The sequence below is a fragment of the Eucyclogobius newberryi genome, unplaced genomic scaffold (genome assembly GCF_026437365.1).
Source record: "Eucyclogobius newberryi isolate DKJ021-1_F unplaced genomic scaffold, fEucNew1.0.hap1 SCAF_147, whole genome shotgun sequence".
Lineage (NCBI taxonomy): Eukaryota > Metazoa > Chordata > Actinopteri > Gobiiformes > Gobiidae > Eucyclogobius > Eucyclogobius newberryi.
The window spans coordinates 112,501-120,000 of NW_027315776.1; the positions used below are offsets into that span (position 1 = coordinate 112,501).

General features: G+C 39.3%; 1 protein-coding gene across 1 annotated transcript in view; it reads right to left on the bottom strand.

The window, feature by feature from the left end:
* Nucleotides 1–1,858: 1,858 nt before the first annotated feature.
* Nucleotides 1,859–7,500, bottom strand: part of smpx (small muscle protein X-linked) — a gene marked incomplete at its 5' end in the record, with an annotated part of 8,115 nt that continues 2,473 nt past the window's right edge. Inside the window, one exon of the mRNA XM_072445421.1 lies at nt 1,859–2,377. The remainder of the gene's footprint in view (nt 2,378–7,500) is intronic.

A 7,500-nucleotide genomic window follows, 5' to 3' on the forward strand; every position in this document is an offset into this window, starting at 1 on the left:
CATGAAGGGGTCAAAAATGTCCGGTGAGAATCAAAACAGAGATGGATCCGCGACGTGCTTCTATGGGTGTGACGAAATATTGCAATATCGCTATATGATACTGAATTTGGTGATACAGTATCGATATCTTGGGCTGCTGTATCGATACATCGCCATGAGTCATTTTTGGTCAAATTTACCTCATCACAATTACAATTTTACTACAATTTTGTCGCACAACTTTTGACATTTTGACTGTTTTGGTGATTAAAATGGGTGTATTTCATTTTGAGTTTGCGCAGGATGTGGTTTAACAAAGAAAAATGTTGTTAAAATGTATTGGGGCCTTTAAAAAATTGTGATCTGTATCTCGGTGTAATCCCTCATTCGTCCAGGCGTGTTCCATAGTAGAAAAAGCTTCAGTTGTAGTCATCTGGACTTTGGGTGTTTATTTTAAACCAGGAAACACTTTAAGACAAAAACTGGTTCACCCAAAGGACAAGTTGCCGACTCAAAAACAGAGCAATGTAGTTTATTCGATCCAATGCAGTGAAGAAAGTTGTAAAGAACGTTACATAGGTGAGACTAAACAGCCTCTACACAAGAGGCTTTATCAGCACAGAAGAAATACTAGTTCAGGACCACAGAGCGCCGTGCATCTCCATCTTGAAGCCTCTAATCACTCGTTTGAAGACGGTGAGGTGAAGGTTTTAAGCAGGGAGAAAAGATGGTTTGAAAGAGGAGTCAAGGAAGCTATTTTTGTTAAAAAAGAAAGACCTTCTTTAAACAGAAATGGAGGGCTAAGGTTTAATCTTCCTGTTATTTATAATGGGTTACTGAACCCCTGGAAAGGTAAAGGACATTCAGATGCTAATCAGGTACTCAGGGTGGTTGAGCCAGGGTCTCACAAAGACAAAGAGGATTCTAATAGCCCATTAAGATTCTGAATAGGCTAGCTCGGTAGATACAAGGGGGGAGTTTCTGTTGAAACAAACAACTCTTTCTACTTCAGGAAGGCTCCTCCCAATGGGCGGGTCTTACCACAGAACAGTATTAATATCGGAGTTCTCGACCTAAATTCTGTTATTGACAATGACTCTTGGATGAGAGTCGAAACGTCTATTTTTTCAAACTGAGTCCAGATGACTACAACTGAAGCTTTTTCTACTATGTGATCTGTATCGTAGAATATCATGAGCAATGTATGGATCATCGCATGTATCGCAAAATCGTGATATCATCGTATCGTGAGCCGCGTATCGTGTATCGCATCGAAACGCGTGTGATCCTCAGTCCTACTTGCTCTGATGAATATGGATAAAAACGTTACCCTGAATTGGCTACGTAATTAAAATGTAAAATAATGTGCCACTATGAGGAGGCGGGGTCAATCAGTTGTGAAGTAAAGCATAGTACGTCTCCTTTAAGGGTGGTCGGTGTCTTATTCTGAGATTTAGGAGCAAACTCAGTCAGTAAATGTGTTCTTTGGTACAAAACTCCAACCCCCGATAGTCAAATCTGTTCTGAACGTGCCTGGGCCCCTGCTCACACGCCCGGATGATTATTGTTCACGCTTTAAATCATAAAATAAACTCCACAGAAGCCGTGCCACTTCACAGCCGAAGCTTCACGCGAGAAAAAGATGACATAAAACATCTATTTCCAATCAGCGTTTTTATTTTATTTGCCTAGAGATGGATGCAAAATATGTAAATGACCCACCAGGCGTCCCTCTTGAGGTGATTTCCTTTGCATTTGTCATTTGCGTGTCGTTTCCTTCTTCTAGAGCTTCTAAAATGGTGATAGATGGCGCTAAAACATGTCCCATTGTTTTAAATGAATGCATTGAACTGCGTATAAATACCAGATGAATCCGTGCTTTCTTTTAAAACCGTAATAATTTATTGCATGTATTTCAACTCAAAAATAATGACAAAAATACCATTCCGTCCCCTGAAAAGTCGACCTTCACGTTGAACTTGAGCAGCATATTATATAAATCTATTCATTTTTACACAAAGAACCGTGTCCAGACTTATGCAATAGCAGTTTTCAGATTATGTTTCGGTAAATGTGAGTTTTTAGAAGAAGATACGGCCCAATATTCACAAAAAAATCTGCGTTTTCAACAATATTTGACGTCGTTTTTTTGCGATACCGTCGACAAATCACCATTAAATACGTAACATTTTGTGTGTTGTACAAAAGAAACGGACGAGGGTTTCGCTGAGCTCGTGAGATGTTTCTGAATGTCTTTAGCTGTTGCAGATCTACTGATGATTATCGAGCGCGGTTCTCTTCGCAGTCTGGGGTGGGCTTTGCTTCCGTGGCGACGACGGCGGCGGCGGCGGCGGTCCGTTTTCTGTGACCGTCCGTTTGCTCTGAGTCTCTGTGACGGCTGCAAGCGGAGAAGAGGGGACAGAAACAGTGCGTTAGGGGTTGTAGTTCACTTATGCCGTGTGGTTTACCATGGCAACGGTGGAGAAACGCTTCAAGATTAGTGTTTATGAGCGGCAAAGTCTAAAGTTTAATCGCTGAATGGAATAAAGTCAAGTTTCAGTAAAATATCACAATAAACGGTCATATTAAAACTGCTTTATGAACCATATTGTAAAAATGATGAACGTTATAAATAAACAAAGGTGGAGAATTATCAACATTTAACTCAAGTGAGAGAATGTTACTTTAAAATAATAAGTAGAAGTCAAAAGTAGTGACCGAATATTTACGGTACTCAAGTAAGAGTAAAGTCACAGTATTTGGAGAAACCACTACGTGAGTACAAACAGTTTGGACGTGAATTGTTAATAAAATCTGAATTAAGACTTCCTGTAATTGGACAGAAAAAGCATCAAATAATGAACAGATTCTGGAATTTCACACAAAAATCGCCAAATACTGAAGACAAAAGGTCTTAGAAGTGCAAATATTACAACATTAAATGACTTTTGTCCCTTATAGTCCGACTCACAGTGGGAAGAGTAACCAAAATAGTAAAAGTATTATTGCTTCAAACAAACTGTAAAGTAAAAATATGATGTCACAAAACATCTCTAAAAAGTACAGCTACTTAATTAGTGAGGATTACACACCTTTGTGAATGAACAGCATCATTTATGAGTCATATTATTCCACTCTCTAAACGTGAAATTTTAATATATTCCCAAAAAGATAACAGAACATTTCCTGTTAATGCAAATATATTTACACACCATAAATATTGGTCCAGATTTACTCCAAACGATGCAGTCGATAGAGTAATTATCATGACAGGCCTGCTCGTCTCCATGGAGAGATTATTGCTTTTCCTGGAATGTTCCACACTAATGTTCCACACTAAATGTTCCACACTTATCCGTCTCCATGGAGAAGAACAGGTGACGCAGCCAGATCTGTGGAGAGGTGGCCCCGCTCACAGTCAAGCTTTGTCTTAGCAATAAAAACACCAGTAATTGAATAAATGCACTACAGTATATATATATATACATATATATATATATATATATATATATATATATATATATATATATATATATATATATATATATATATATATATATATATATATAATGGACGTTTAATGCCATACTGTGGAACATTTCAGGCAAAACATTAACATCTCCATGGAGACAAGCAAGTGATAAACGCCCAATCAGAAGGGTTTCATACTGCATGTTGAATTGTGTGCGTTTTTCCATCATTTTCCCAAACCTCAGCACATACTCCACGCTCATGTGTGAAACACTTTAACATTTCAGAATCCGTCCCATATTCCTGTCATTTTCCTCTGCTGATGCTGTATTTCTGCTCCTTATCTCACTCTGGCACCTTATAGTTCAGCCCAGGCTCCTGCGCTCCACAAAATACTCAGGTTTTAGGGCTTTTTGTAGTCCATACTTGTGTTTTTCTCACTTCCGTTAACTGTCAGGGCTTGAAAATAACAAAAATTAGACCTTATCGTACCGTATCCTGGAGAATAAAATGTAATAATGACAGTGATAGTTGGACTACTGGAGCCACACTTGCCCTGAGTGAGACTGATGGCGGTCATTCTGCACCATTGGGCCCTGCTCTGACCAGCACCACTCACTCACTCACTCACTCACACTCACACAAAGACACAGAGGGTGAAGTGTCGGCGCCCCCAGCAGGTACAGAACGCAGCTGCGACCCCCGGAGCTGCAGCCTTTTCACTGGATCCCTGTGTCTTTTAGAGTTTACTGTTTAATTTAATCAAGTTATTTATAGATTCAGAGGTCAGGGTAAGGTCAAAGGTCGCACTGTACAGGAGGATTTATTGATATCTAATTCTAACCCTGTTGTATTGACGTTTCAACCCCCAAAACAACGTACATTTTCAGTCAAATCCACAAAAGATTAGACATTTACTTCAATAATTATCATTATAAATATTTTTGCATCCAAACTAAATTGAGCAAGAAATTCAAATTAAATGAAATAAGTTACTGTAAATGTTCCCACATTTTTATGGTCCAAATATGTGCAATTTGGGGACACATAAATTGGCATAATTTTTGTATGAAGATGTTACACAACAACATGTTTTTCTTAGATTTATGATTGACCAGGGGAGACAAAGTGGGACATTGGAAGTTTTAGTTGTATATATTGCACTTTATCACTGTTAGTTGAAATCATATGTCTATAAATAAACCTATACACATAAATTGCTCCTTGTCAGAGCTCGAATTGCCCTTTAACGTGATCGATTCTCACTATATCGTCCCTGTAAAGTTCAGACTGTCTCTTGTAGCGTGTCCCTCACAGATTTGCTTGTGGGACGGGTGCAGGGTGCAGAGTGTGTCCCGCTGTGCAGTGGGACCAGTATCACGCGCATTCATCACAACAGCTCCTGCTCCTGTGGCGTGTATAAATAGAGGCTGACTCAAGGCCTTTGCCCACACACAACATGTCCTGGAGCAAAGAGGCAGCGCGGACAGCAGCACTGATCCCGTGTGGACACAGAGAGTACTGCACCGAGTTATTACGAAGAGTGTGTGATGTCACAGTTTAGTGTTACAATTACTGTGAGAAGAACGATTTTAACGATTATTCGCGTCATGTCAACACAACAGTAAATCCCTCATTTTCTCATTTAATGGCTTTTTAACAGAGACACTTGAGGACACTTTACAAATGATTAAAACTCATAAACAAATGTGGAAAAAAAAATAAACAAAACAAATTAGTTTTGTAGTTTTGTTTGAAATACTAATACAAATAATAATACTTTACCATTCTTCTATTTTTATGAGTAGTAATAAAGTAAAAGTATAAGAATAGAACCAGAAAAAGAAGCTATTTCTATTTAGACTTACTCTTTTTAGAGGATAAATTGAACGTACATGAGCAAAATTCATCAGAAATCTAATTAAATCTGGTTTACAAATGTAATGTTCCGCAGTAACGACATTCCATTATACTCTCTCTGTATCTCCATGGTAACGCCACAAGGTTAAGTCATAATCCGCTCACAGTAACGACATGTATGTTTTTCAGTGTCATTTTACTCTAAGCATTCATAAAAACACCTGTAACTGCCAGATACTGTGCGACAGCCCGGCAAACGCATTTCTATCTCCATGGAAACAAGCCGGCGACTGCCCCTCCCCTGGAAAAGTTACACAGTGCACCTTTAAAGTCCCGCTGCCCTGTGCCTTGTGTGGGCGGCAGAGTTATGTAAATCGCTCATCGCCGTGGTGGCTTTATTTATGTCTAGACTCTTTACAAATCACATTTTTAATAACATTTTACGTGAATAATGCTCAAATACAACATTTTCTGCAACGCTGCTTCGTCCCCCCGAGCTCGTAAATAATCTGTAATCTTATATTTGGGTGCTGCTCCCCTGGATTGTTTACCTCTCGTCCCTGATTTATCGCCGTAGCATTTTAAGGTGCTCTTCGGGGGCCCATTATCTTACTCATAGATCACATTTAGCTTTAGATTTAAAAATAACCTTCTCCTCTTCTCCCTGCGGCGCTATCAGAGTTACAGAGTGCAGTTTTTGTGAGTTTTTTTTTTACTGTGTGTGTACAAGTTGTCTGTTGTTGCTTCAGCCGGTTGCGTCTGAGCTCAACAGCATTTGCATCAAAGCGACTGTTTGTAAAGGTCGTCTGTGTGTTCCTTTGGGATTTGCATGCCCTGCTTTGACCCGCGTGCACCTGCGGCTCACACACGGAATATTGTGGGATTGTGATAAGTCAGCGCAAAAATATTAACCTCAAAAATACACGGGAGAGTTACATGTTGTTGTTTATTTATGCACCAAAAGTGATGTGGTTTTCGTTCACTTTTGGCTGGAGTTTCCCCTGTACAGTGTCTGCGTGTAATACCGTCATTGTCCACTTGGCATGTTATTGGCAATGTTAAAGGTGCATTATGGGACATTTCTGGCGGAGAGTTTGGTGTTAAATTGATCTACCGTGCATTTGTTCAATAATGGGTGTTTTTGTCGCAATAAAAGTTAAATACTTGGGCATAGAGACAAGCTTTTAGACCGTATGTGGATGTTTTTAGAGCGTTTGTGGATGTTTTTAGAGCGTTTGTGGATTTTTTTGCAGCGTTTGTGGATGTTTTTAGACCGTTTGTGGATGTTTTAAGACCATTTGTGGATGTTTTTAAACCATTTGTGGATGTTTTTAGACCATTTGTGGATGTTTTTAGACCGTTTGTGGATGTTTTAGAGCGTTTGTGGATGTTTTTAGACCGTTTGTGGATGTTTTTACAGCGTTTGCGGATGTTTCTAGACCGTTTGTGGATGTTTTTAGACTGTTTGCGGATGTTTCTAGACCGTTTGTGGATGTTTTTAGACCGTTTGTGGATGTTTTAGAGCGTTTGTGGATGTTTTTAGACCGTTTGTGGATGTTTTTAGAGCGTTTGTGAATGTTTTTAGACCGTTTGTGGATGTTTTTAGAGCGTTTGTGAATGTTTTTAGACCGTTTGTGGATGTTTTTAGACCGTTTGTGGATGTTTTTAGAGCGCCGCCGCTGATGGAACTATGTAACATCAGAGCATCAATAGTGAGAATGTAAATATACTTGTGGATAGTGTCATTGTCTTTGCAGTTTTTAAATGGTTAAAAATAAAATTATAATACATTTTGACCTAATTTGACCTAAATAGTTGAACCTGGTCAAATGTTTTCGTATAAAGGTTTTAACTGTAGGGCTGCCAGCGTTTATAACTGTGATCATTGTGATAAGTGGGTCAAATGTAAATGGAAGTGTGAGTGGGACTTACGGGTTATTCCTTGGGTCAAATGTAAATGGGTGTGTGAGTGGGACATACGGGTTACTCCTTGGGTCAAATGTAAATGGGTGTGTGAGTGGGACATACGGGTTATTCCTTGGGTCAAATGTAAATGGGTGTGTGAGTGGGACATACGGGTTACTCCTTGGGTCAAATGTAAATGGGTGTGTGAGTGGGACATACAGGTTATTCCTTGGGTCAAATGTAAATGGGTGTGTGAGTGGGACATACGGGTTACTCCTTGGGTCA